Source organism: Amblyomma americanum, chromosome 6, assembly GCF_052857255.1.
Source record: "Amblyomma americanum isolate KBUSLIRL-KWMA chromosome 6, ASM5285725v1, whole genome shotgun sequence".
Lineage (NCBI taxonomy): Eukaryota > Metazoa > Arthropoda > Arachnida > Ixodida > Ixodidae > Amblyomma > Amblyomma americanum.
This window is the reverse complement of record NC_135502.1, coordinates 32,301,750-32,314,855: the sequence shown is the minus strand read 5'-3', so window position 1 is coordinate 32,314,855 and position 13,106 is coordinate 32,301,750. Positions and strand designations below refer to the sequence as shown.

The 13,106-nt window shown below is 47.4% G+C and overlaps 1 long non-coding RNA gene across 1 annotated transcript; it reads right to left on the bottom strand.

The window, feature by feature from the left end:
* Positions 1–2,076: 2,076 nt before the first annotated feature.
* On the bottom strand, positions 2,077–5,465 carry LOC144136566 (uncharacterized). Its single transcript, XR_013315633.1, has 2 exons — positions 5,330–5,465; positions 2,077–2,840 (listed from the first exon to the last, which is right to left on the bottom strand). It is a non-coding gene; the product is annotated as an uncharacterized LOC144136566 (long non-coding RNA).
* Between the last annotated feature and the right edge of the window lie 7,641 nt (positions 5,466–13,106).

Sequence of the window (13,106 nt, the reverse complement as noted above, 5' to 3'; positions counted from 1 at the left end):
CCGGTCTTTTAACGTTACACCTATCATTTTCCTTTCCATGGCTCGGTGCGTTATCCTTCACTTAAGCTGAACCCTTTTCGTTAGCCTCCAAGTTTCTGCCCCGTGGGAGAGTACCGGTAAGATACTGCTGCTGTACATTTTTCTCTTGAGGGATATTTGTAAACTGCCATTCATGATCTGAGAAAACCTGCCATAGGCGCTCTACCCCATTCTTATCCTTCTAGTTATTTCCCTCTCAAGATCCGGATGAGCTGTCACTACTTCCATAAGTAGACGTATTTCTTTACCACTTCCAGCACCTCGCTGCCAATTGTGGACTGCTGTTTCCTTGCTAGACTGTTGGACGTTACTTTGGCTTTTACATGTTAATTTTTAGACCTACCGTTCTTCTCTGCCTGTATAACTGATTGATCACGATTTGCAGTTCACCTCCGGAGTGCTTAGCATGACAATGTCATCAGCGAATCGCAGATTATCAAGGTCTTTTCTATTAACTGTTATCCCCAACTGTTCCCAATTCAGGCCTAGGAATACTTCCTCCAAATAGCCGGTGAATAGCATTGGCGAGATCGTGTCTTCGTGCCTGACGCCCTTCCATACTGGAATTTTCTTGCTGACATTATGGAGAACTATGGTAGCTGTGCAGTTGCGATATATATATTCCAGTATTTTGACATACGGCTCTTCTACAGCCTGATTCCGCAATTTCTGTATGACTGCTGAGATTTCCACTGAGTCAATTTCTTTCTCGTAATAAATGAAGGCTATATATAGGGGTTGGTTATATTCTGCGCATCATAATGAAGGAGATATGGAAAAAAGTCCATGCGCTTGGAGTGACAGTGCAGATGATATAACTCATTACGAAGCCCTCCGCGGACGGCATCATCTAGGTTGAGACCAAAATGCCTTTTTGAAGCATGTACACTCACAGGTGGGCAGTGTTTCGTAAGAGTCATCGTAATTATTCTAGGTGGTCGGGTAGTATAAGCCAGATGCCCCCGAGAGTGCGCTTCACCTCAATAGTAACCGTGCGTTGCCGCATAGCAAAGCATGTTTAATTTTTCTTCACTCCTAATGCACCGGAGTGATATGGTTAATATTTTGGGTAAAACAAGGTCATCGAACTCATGTCATCGAACTGGAACAGAACACAGTAGAGTCGGCACCAATTTTCATGAAGAAATTGTTGTCTCCGTCTGCCGTTTGTTGAGGACGTTTCATACTGAGTCGTTAACAAGAGCGACCAAATACAGGACCGAAGAATAAATGCAGTAGTGCAATGAAAATTAGACCGAAGATGAATGAGATGACAGCACTTATTGTTTTTCTAAATTCATTATCTGAGGAAGGCATTTGAGCCTGTCATGTTCATGCTTGTTCATCGCATTTTTCAAAGCATACTCGTATAAACGCCTACAAATAGAATACAGTGACGTTGTAATGTGTCCTTTCATTGTTCTGCTATTTGGATCATTCCACGCCATACGTCCCAGGCGTTGCCGTCGACCATCTCCAATTTGTTCAAAAAAAAAAAATCGCGGAAACTTATCGTAATGTGCGTAATGAAAGCCTGAAATATTTTTGCCGATAAAAATTTATTTGTGAGGCGAGGGCAGTTTAAATATTCAGAAAAAGCGAGAAACCAGGCACTGCTCAATAATTAATAACAAGTACCAATTTTCAGAAACCACCTGAAAAGTTTTTTCATTTACATTTTCACAGATTATGTCTTTAAATATAATTCGGAGCATGCGACTTTACAAGGCATAAATATTTTTAAAAAATCGAAAAACAGTATGAAAATGTATCATTTTTGTAGTTTTTTGGTTTAAATATCAACTTGCTCTCAGAAATTCAGAAATAGCCGTTTTGTTCCTCTCGATATCTAGTACCTATAATAAATGTTACAGGTGATGAAATTGCGTACACAGAAGTAAAAAAAAAATACTTATGTTGCAAAAACTGGGCTTTCAGCCATAAACACTCGTTAATTTCGCCTTGAGATCATCCAAGTAAAAATGTAAACAATAGCGGGTTACGTAAAACTGTTTATTCCCTTTCGTTTCTGAAAATATCATCGAGGTAATTTTTGTTTCAAGCGAGCAAAGAATTTTTGAATTCGAGCGCTCGGGCCGCAAGTTGCATCGTCTCTTAAAGGCTCTTCACCGCAGAGCACGACACTGCCGACACTGCAGCCACGCGAAAGGTGTAGCTCTTGTTCTTAAGTGAGGTTTGCACTGCAGGAAAACATGAGGACATTGAGTAGTCGAACAGGTATTCGTGGGAAAAGATTTTGTAGCGATAGCTACATTACGGTAGCATTTCGAGCCTTCAGCGTGGCGGCGCCGCAGCAGTGGCGGTCCCGCCACCTTGTGGCTGCGCCAACACCCCGTGGCTGCGCCGCCACGCTGTAACGTGGTTGGTCATGTGGTGCGGAGAAGCTGCCGGCGCCGTCGCTTGCCATATGGTTCGTCACATGATGCGGAGCAACTGCTGCTGCCGGCGGCGCGGCACGCCGGCGAAAAGGAGCTGCAACAGCTGTGCGCATGCGCCGGGTCAAGTGGGCCGAAGATGAAGAAGGAACGCCCAGAGAAACGCAGCGGCGGACGAATGACTTCGCAATTCAACTGAGCAAGTTCCACTCGGCCAGCTGCAGCTGTCGCGTCACTCCAGGTTTGACCAGAGATAAACCACCGCCATTTTTTTTTTCTTAACGTTGCTAGGGCGGCACATTCCCAAGTGAGCTAGTTGTTTTGTGTGACTCTGTCGTAGTCAGTCATTCTTGTCGGAGCCATGACAGTTGTAATCACGAGCATCAGAGCTTGTGAGACGCCGATCTGGAAATGACCAGAACGATCGGGTGTTGAAAGAATACGCGACGCAGCAGCACCACTTAGTACCTGACCCTTGTGGCCATCAGAGGCTCATGCCTGGTTGTTTCCGATGTGATGTACTTGTTGTATTACATTTATTCAGGGCAATATCTGCATTAATACTCCACCGAAAACGAGCCACTATACTGGCGAAGCACTTACATGCGAGCGGCGGACCTATGGGCGAGCGGGCTGCGTTCACCACCAGCTCGTCTCGCGTTACTCGCCTCAGCGGCGGGCACTTCGCACATTCACGTTCGTTCCTAGGTGCGCCCTCTCCGCGATCTTTTCGGCTTTAAATAAATCCCTTGTGATACGCCTGCCATGCCAGCTGGTCATCCCTCCTCGTGGTCCATGCGAGACAGCACGTTGAATACCCTTGCTTTTTTTTTTCTCTTGGCCGCCCCGCACGAAAGCGGGTCTGTTCGAACTTCGAAAGCGAAAGCGATCTTGTTTATTGGATGCCATCCGCCGAAAGCAGCGCGATATCTCCTTTTGCTCCTCCAGCCCTGAAAATGCAAGCGAAGTTATCATCTTGCCATAAGTGTCATACTATGCCAGGTTCCGTGTTCTGCGGTGAAGAGGCGTTAAGAGACGACGCAACTTGTGGCCCAAGGGCTCAACATCAAAAAATCTTTTCTCGCTTTAGACAAAAACTACTTCAAGAAAATTTTCAACAATGAGATGGAATAAATCGTTCTACAAAACCTATTATTGTTTGTATTTTTACTTGAAACTCCTAAGGTGAAATTAACGAGTGTTCTTGGCTCAAAATGCACTGTTTTTTTTTTTACTTTGGTGTGCGCAGTTTCATCACATGTAACATATATTATAGGCACTAGACATCTAGAAGAACAAAAGGGCTATTTGCAAATTTCCGAGAGCAAGCTGATATTTAAAACAAAAACGGCAAAAATGGTACATTTTCATACATTTTTCGATTTTTTAAAACTATTTATGCCGTGTAAAGCTGCATCCTCCGAATTATATGAAAAGACAGAATCTGTGCAAATGTCAATATGAAAATTTTTGAAGTATTTTCTTAAAATTTTAACGTGTTATTAATTATTGAGCAGTGCCTCGTTTCACGCCTATTCTAAATGTTCAAACTGCCCTCATCTCAAGAATAAGTTTTTTTTTCTGCAAAAATATTACGCACATTCATTACGCACATTACAATAAGTTTGCATGAATTTTTTTTAATTGGAGAAGGTCGAGCGCAACGTCTGGGACGTGTTGAGAAGGTCGAGCGCAACGTCTGGGACGTTTGGCGTGGAATGACCCATTTGGAAAATAATAGAGCACAATGTCACACCACACAGAAAAATTATATGCGGCATATTGTTTATCAGAAAATCGCAGTTCACACACAATTCTCTACTCATGGCTCGTGAAAATCCGACCACGGCATCAATTACGACTTTACAGCAACCATTCAGCAGCTCGTTAGACCACCAGGGCAATAATGGAAGCTTATTTCATGAGAAATAAGCAGTCACAGTGTGTCAGCCAGCCTTCCTCTTGGTTGATAAAACCTTGTTGGTTGATGAAGAGGTTTCATTTCTAGATGATTTACGATTTGTTTAGCCCACGGGTAATCATGTGGGCTGAGAGGGAAGGAAGGGGTATGCTTTTGATCGGACTTCGCCACGCGGCAGATGAGTGGTGATAGATGCACTTTCTTGATTTTACTTCTCGAAGTGCTCGATGCTTTGTCCTGTCTTGTGATTATCAAGTATAAATGTTTGTTGTTCTCAATAATAAAAGAAATTTTTGCGAGTCAGCGCTCCTGTGCGCTGTCTTCTTGCTTTTGTGCGGGGTCTAATTTGCGCTGTGCCACCCACAATGACACCATTTTATCAAAGCTTATCGCATAACACCGCAAAAAGAAAAAAAAAAGAAAAGATCACGCAACCCCTTTGTAAAATTCTTCTAATGCTAGCTGTGCTTGACAGCTGACTGGTGGCCGGACAGAGTTAGTAAAGAGGCATTTCCGCATATATGGGCGTGTAACCTCAACCTAGGTGAAATAGGAGTGCATGCGAGAGGCGAATCTCTAATGCTAACGCATTGCACTGTTACGGGCAAGTCAAGCTTCGTCTGTGCTTTGCCTTTAACAAATGCCTACGTAAATGTTATGCACAATTGTGCACTCCGCATGAGTACACCGTTTGATTCGAGACTCTTCAGGCGACGCAGAGCTATTTGTTTACTAACTACACATTTGCTACCTAAACATGCAAACCATACGTTCGGACTTCGTATTAACAGCCGTTCTGACCGCCTTTTGAGCTGTTTTTTTATTGTCATTCACCTTATCACTTCATGGTACCACAGGTGTCCGTCGCAACCTTTGTGATCTGCTAGGTAATGTTTTCTGCAGTGCATTGCACTAAGTGACTAGACTGCAGCGCCAATAACATTCTAAATCAAAAACCATTAATTCAACTTACCCAACGGCGAACCCCCCACAGAGGAACGATTCTGCCCCAGCAGTTTTCCGTTACCACAAACAGGGCCAGCATGCAGAAACCCGTGCTGCGTAGAATTCGCACCCATCGCATTAAGCTCATTTACCGAGTCAGTGGCTCTCCTTTGGGCTGCCGGTTTATATCTAAATCAGAAATGCTGTTCTGTGACGTCTATCTGCCACGTGATTAACTCGGCATCAATTGTTTCGTTCTCACTGTGCACGCTCTTATCGTAGGATATAATACGTCGTCGCCTCATATGTTCGCGATACCTATTTTGGTTGCAGCAAACAGGTGGTTGGAGAACAAAGACGACGAGAAGAGCGCTGAGGGTGAGGGAGTGCATCGAGATGCGAAGTTTAGTCCATGAAAAAAATACACCTGAAAAACTCTCCTTGAGCCCTAGTTCTTGGCCGATCCCCAGTGTAGGAATGTGCGATTGTATGAGGATAACAACAGAAACGAAGGGAAGTCCACAATTGGAACATCGGGATTTCTTAGAGCAACCTTTTATTTACGCTACGGTTTTTTCTGCTCAGACCACGCTGAGTGATCGCGCTCCTCAATACCTAGATTAACTCGTCGCTTCGCTCAGCGCCATGAACAGCTTTCCAGCACAACTAATCACCTAAACCAAATGAAGCGTTCAATATAAACAAACACTTAAATGCATTCACCGATTTTTTTTGTTTCATAATCTAATAATTGTTTATTTATAGTTTGCGCCCATGCTCAAGGCTCAAAAAGAGTCATATTTCGAAGCCCTCCGCGAGCTCATGGCCATTAATTCAGATGTCACTGTCATTTAGCCTCTCTCTCTCTCTCTCTCTCTCTCTCTATATATATATATTATATATATATATATATATATATATATATATATATATATTATATATATAGGTTTAAGAGAAATGGGAACTTCTAAAGAGACACATGTATTTATCAACGTTTCGACCGCGGTGCGGTCTTCTTCAGTCCTGAAGAAGACCGCACCGCGGTCGAAACGTTAATAAATAAATGTCTCTATAGAAGTGCCCACTTCTCTTAAACCTTTGTCCTGCGGAGCCAATGCAACCTACGTTCGTCATATATATATATATATATATATATATTATATATATATATATATATATATATATTATATATATATATATATATATATATAATATATATATATATATATATATATATATATATATATATATATATATATACCGCCTGAGGGCAGAAACGTCGAGACTAATGAAAAGGGTTCAGCTTAAGTTAAGGACAACGCAGCGAGCCATGGAAAGGAAAATGATAGGTGTATACGTTAAGAGACCGGAAGCGGCCAGAGTGGGTGAAAGAACAAACGCGGGTGATTGTCATCCTAGTCGAAATCAAGAGGAAGAAATGGGCTTGGGCAGGATACGTACTGCGAAGGTAAACATAACCGCCGGTCCTAAAGGGTAACAGAGTGGATTTCAACAGAAAGTAAGCGTAAGCAGAGGGCGGCAGAAGGTTAGGTGGGCGGATGAGATTAGCAAGTTTGCAGGGATGGGAAAGGGTGGACGCAGCTGGCAAAGGACAGGGTTAATTGGAGAGACATGGGAGAGGCCTTTTCCCTCCAGTGTGTGTAGTCAGGCTGATGATATATATATATATATATATATATATATATATATATATATATATATATATATATATATATATATATATATATATATATATATATATATATATATATATATTAAGGAAACCAACAGTCACCGAAAACCCAGGTGCATAGTGGAATTTTTCAATTTTTTTAAATTTCTAGTGCCAATCAATTGCCTTTAAAGAAAATTATTTATAAACCAGCAGAAAAAACAAGAGCACCGGACGCGATAGTCGGAGGTCATGGGTTCGGATCCCACCGGCGGCACGGTTGTTTTTTCTCGTAGCACACACATTCCGTGTGTGCTACGAGGATCCACGTTCGACGGCGCGGCGTAGACGGAGACCCGTGACAGCGGCATCATCAATTACCCAGCCATGCTCTTTGAGTGACGACCAGAAAAACCGGTCCCGCCGCCGCCCCGGGGAAACAGGCTTTATCCCCCCCAATTTCCGGTTACATTCCAGGACAAGGGAGCTGTCAGCGGGCCAGAGCGCGCCGTACCACAGCCGACGCTATGCGAAACCGTGAAGACGACATTCTTTCCCTCCCCCCCCCTTTGTCGTGGGCTATCGCCGGGAAGGCACCCACAGCTTCCCAGAAGAGCCGCGACGGACACCTGTCATGGCGGACAGGCAGTACTCGTCAAGAATGTGGAAAGACAGGCGCTAGTGAATTAGCTCCGAAGAGAGAGCCTGTGTATACTCTCACTCGAGAGAGAGTGGTGGCGTTTTTGTTGTTTATTTAGTTTGTATTGTTAACAGACTCTGGGTTCGAGGCTAAGCCCAACCCAAAGGGGTGGTCCCCATCTCGCATGTTATTTTGGATTGGAGAATTGATGCTTTGGGCGGGCCACTGGAAATGACCGCCCTTAGTCCTTTGTTAATCAAGTGCTTAAAAGCACATGTAAACGGATGCAGTCCAGTCTGAGCTGGGGCTCCATGCTTAGCATGTAATGTGATGCTACTTAGGCACTAACCTGCCCGGTCGATGAGTAAAGTAGTGCAAAGTTTGTTCTGTTGTAAAATTATGCTCTGCTGTCATCATCTACAAGCTCGCCTCCTGTTCATCTTCCAAGCCGAACGACACTAGAGGAAGGGTTTGTGAACCATCCTCGAAGAAACGGACGACTATTGAAATTCTACTGCATACACGCTCAGGACGACATCGTTAGCGAAGAGGGCCTTCAGCGCCGAAGCCCGACGGCGTGCAGCTTCTGCCAGCAACCGCTCGAGCCCAACTCCGGAGCCACTCCATCGCCCCCATGAAGTCGTCGGCACGTAAGCTCGGACGCCCCAGCCTCTGATGTATAACCTTAACCATGTGTAATTATTGAATATACCTGTTTGTTTAAACTGAGCCATTCGGTGTCTCTTTGCCTCTCCGTCCCGTGTGGACCTGCGCATTATGGGGGTCATCACACTGGTGTCAGAAGTGGGGTCTCAAAAGCAAATGTCCTCTGAATGCTGTGACATTCATGACTTCAAAATTGTAATCAAAAGGGAATCACGGGACTGATTGTGGGACTTTTACCCCCATTTGAGAGGCTTGAGGCACTGGAGGGCTTGAAAAAAAAAATGACTGTATCTGAGGGAGCTCCCACTCCACAGCCGTCGCTCGGAGCAAGCATGCTGGCATTAGGAAGCGTCATTCCGACGTTTACGGGAGATAAGACAGGGGTTCCAATCTGCGATTTCTTTTCCATGCTAGAAGAGATTGGGAAAATGGGGGGATGGTCCGATGCTCAAATGCTGGGAATGGCGAGGTGTAAGATGGCAGGAGCTGCTCATGATTTTGCATGGCGAGACGAAAAAGTAAAATCCACAAAATCATTTGCGGAATTTAAGAAGCTCGCGTTTGAGCATTTTGACACTGAACCACGTCACGTGCGAGTACAGAGGTTCCGTGACGCCGGACAGATGGTAGGGGAGGACGTGCGAACGTTTGCGTCGCGGCTTCAGCGCTTAGCGCGCGATACGTTAAGCAGGGAGGAGGAAGGAGACCAGCTTAAGAAGAAATACGCGGAGGATATACTTAAAGAGGAAATGACCGCTTTGTTCGTGGCTGGTCTGCAAGACCCCGTGCGCCGGTTCGTGCTCTCGCGCAAGCCGAGCAATTTCGACCAAGCCGTGGAGGCCGCATTGGATGAGGAACAAAATGAGGCGTTAACGACAGCCGCAGCGAGAGTACGCGTCATAGAGAGAGCGGTGCTCAACCCTGAGGTTGCTCTCTTGACAGAGCGGTTAGATCGCTTAGAACAGCTGCTATCTCAGCAGGTAGAATGCCAGGTTGAAGCGCGCGCTCAACAGCGCCCATTCGCTGGAAACCGGAGACCGCCACAAAGCTACAGGCGCGGTATGCGAGATTTTGAAGAAATCGTATGCTTCGCTTGCCAGGGTCGCGGACACATCGCCAGGTTCTGCCAAAACGTGCGCCGTGGGGAGCCACAAAGAGAAGCAGGCGAGACACGCCCTAAGCAAGCCTACAGCGGGGCTCCAGATACCGAGTCAAAAAACTAGTTAGTCCTCCCCAGCCTGAGGAGCGTGGGGAGGGAGCAGTAGATGATGAGGTGGTGGTAGTTTGTGTGGCCGACGAGGCATGCCCTGTTGTGCGTTGCAAGTTAAATGGTTGTTGTATGGAATTGTTGATAGATACGGGGTCAAAGGTGACATTGCTTAAGGAGAGCAGTTTTAACACGCTTCGAAGGAAGGGGGACCGCGAGGTGTTGGAAGCGTCTGGTGGTATGGCAACCAAATTTGTAGGCATAACGGGGGATCCTCTTGGCATAAGTGGACTCTACCGGTTACACTTCTCTCTCGGCGGAATTGCATTGGAGCACCCCTGCTACGTATGCCCGGACACGGTGTCTCTGCCAAACGGAGTGTCAGGTATATTAGGGCAGGATTTTTTGAGAAAAGGGAAGGTAGTAGTCTCATTCTCTGAGGAAGAGGTTAATGCGGGCGGCTCGAAAGTTCCGTTTTTGAACAGGAGAGGGGCTGAGATTCGCATTACCGATATTGACTCCCGTCAAACAGTGGGATCATTGGAGAAGGTATATTCGCGGGTTGCCGTCCGGCTGGTCGAGGAGGCGGTCGTCCTTCCTTGGTCGGAGCACATTTTGTACGCGTTTGTGCCTTCAGATGTAGAGAGCGGCGCCGTGGGAGTGCTTGAGCCGGTCGACTCTCTCAGCAATGGCCTGAAGGCAGCCGCGTGCCTCGTGACAGTTAATGACGCCCACAGAGTGCCCCTACGGGTGGTTAACTGTAGCCAGCAGCCACTGAGCCTTCCCAAGAACAAAACATTGGCTTTCTTCACCTCTGCGATAGAGCAACGTGAGCCCACCGATACGGTACTCGCAACTGTAGAGCATGCTAGTCCTTCGGCTGCTCCAAAGGTGTCGTTCGATCTTTCTCACGTAAAATCCAGGGAGAGGGAGGCTCTGGCTGGTTTGCTGAACGACTACTCGGAGGTATTCGCCGCGTCCAACCTGGATTTGGGCTGCTGTGGCGTTATAAAGCACAGGATAGAAACCGGCACTTCATCGCCCGTTTACCAGCGTGCGTACAGGATTCCTTACTCCCAACGTGAGGAGATGGAGCGGCAGGTGCAGGACCTGATTGATCGCGGCATTGTCGAACACTCAAAGTCACCCTGGGGAGCACCAGCACTATTGGTGGAAAAGCCAGATGGCTCGTATCGATTGGTAGTGGACTACCGCAAACTAAATGCCGTAACTCGCATCGATCCATACCCCATCCCCAATATACAGGAGACGCTTTCTCAGCTGGGCTCTGCCAGGTACTTCACGGTAGTGGACATGGCGGCGGGATTCTGGCAGATAGCAATGGATCCGGCAGATGCCGAGAAAACGGCATTCAACACGCCCTCAGGGCACTATGAATGGAAAAGAATGCCGATGGGTCTGGCCAACAGCCCTGCTGTCTGGCAGAGAACCGCTGATGTTATCCTGGCAGGTCTTCTGGGGAGGCTGTGCTTCGTGTATATGGATGACATTATCATATACAGTGGCAGTTTTGATAACCATTTGCGCGATATTGAGCAGGTTTTGGTGCGACTAAGAGCAGCGGGTCTCAAACTGAAGCCCTCTAAGTGCCAATTCCTCAAAAACGAGGTGAAATACCTCGGGCACGTTGTTTCAGCTGACGGTGTGCGACCGGACCCTGAGAAACTAAGGTGTGTCTCGGATTTTCCATCCCCGACTAGCGTCCGCCAGGTCCGGCAGTTTCTCGGCCTGATCGGTTACTACCGAAGGCACATAGAGGAGTTCGCCAAGCTCGCTAAGCCGCTCACCGCCTTAACAGCCAAAAATGTCGCCTTTCGTTGGGACGAAAACGCGGAGAATGCTTTTGGGGCCCTGAAAAGGAAGCTAATGAGTGCACCGCTGTTACGCCACCCGGATTTTAGTTTGCCCTTCGTTATGGCCACAGATGCGTCAAAGTTCGCAGTTGGTGCCGTGCTATCTCAGGTTATCGAGGGCAAAGAACATCCCGTTGCTTTTGCTAGCCGACAGCTGAGCCCCACAGAGCAAAAGTACGGAGCTACGGAAAGGGAGTGCCTCGCCGTTGTCTGGGCAGTAAAGCACTTCAGATGCTACCTTTACGGCCGCAAATTCAGGCTAGTCACAGACTGCCATCCTCTGAAATGGGTGATGAGTGTCAGGGACCCTAGCTCGCGACTCGCTAGATGGAATCTACACCTGCAGGAATACTGCTTTGAAGTTGAGCACAAGTCAGGAAAGACACATCTGAATGCTGATGCACTCAGCCGCACAGCTGCCGTGGCAGCTATAGAAGAGTTTGTCCCCGTAGTCGACCCCGCCGAATTACGCACAGAGCAGTGCAAAGATCCTGACCTGAAGCGAATAATCGAAAGCTTAGAGGGCGCACCGTCTCATCCCGAACAGCTAGGTTATTTCATTGACAAAGACGGCACCCTGTGTCGGCGCACGAGGCCAACCAGGAAAGGGAGACCAGAGAAAACCGCTTGGGAGAGAGTCGTCATACCTCGGTCGTGGACAGGAAGGGTTCTTCGCGCGTTTCACGATGCGCCATGCGCCGGTCATTTTGGCGTAGCGAAGACACGCAGGCGTGTGGAGCGTTTGTACTTTTGGAGTGGCATGCGACAGGATGTTAGAGACTACTGTGTGAAGTGTCATTCCTGTCTCGAAAGAAAAACACCCAAGGGACGAAGACCAGCTCCAATTCAGCCGTTCCCTGAGGTTTCGGCTCCCTTCGAGCGGACAGGTATGGACATAATGGGCCCATTGCCCACGACCACTTCCGGAAACAAGTACATTTTAGTATTTGTCGACCACCTTTCAAAATACGCGGAAGCGGTAGCACTCCCAGATCAGAAGGCAGACACGGTTGCAAGAGCATTTGTCGAACAGATCGTGCTCCGACATGGACCCCCGAGGCAACTCTTGACAGATCGGGGAACGAACTTCGTGTCGCAGCTAATGAGGAGAGTTTGCGAGCTGCTTAAGATCGCTAATAAGCAGACAACACCGTACCATCCGGCTTGCAACGGCGCGGTGGAGCGACTGAACCAAACCGTTGCCGGGTTCCTGTCGCATTTTGTTTCGCGCGACCAGCGGGACTGGGACTTGTGGCTCCCGTATGCAATGTTTGCCTACAATTCCGCAGCACACGAGAGCACGGGCGAATCGCCATTCTTTCTTCTCTACGGCCGAGACCCGGACCAGCCTAGTGAAGTGCCAGAGGGCCCCCGTCGTGTCCCATACGCTTCACTGGACGACTATAAGGTTGAGCTAGAATCGCGCTTGCAAGTGGCGAGGGACATCGCAAAGGAGTCCTTAAAGAAAGCGGCGAAGCGCAGGAAGGAGGTGCACGATCGCAGTGCTAGAGACGCGCCGTTTGATGTGGGGGACAGCGTGTACATTGAAAACTGCCAAAGGCAGATTGGGCTAGCTCGTAAGTTCCAGACGAAGTGGAGAGGACCGTGCGAGGTTGTCGAGAAGCTTTCTCCGGTAAACTTCAGAGTCCGAGACGTGAACCGGCGTTTGATAAGGATACACGCAAATCGCCTCAAGTCGGCACCGGTTCAGTATTCACGAAATGAGGAAAGGGAAAGCGCGGGTTT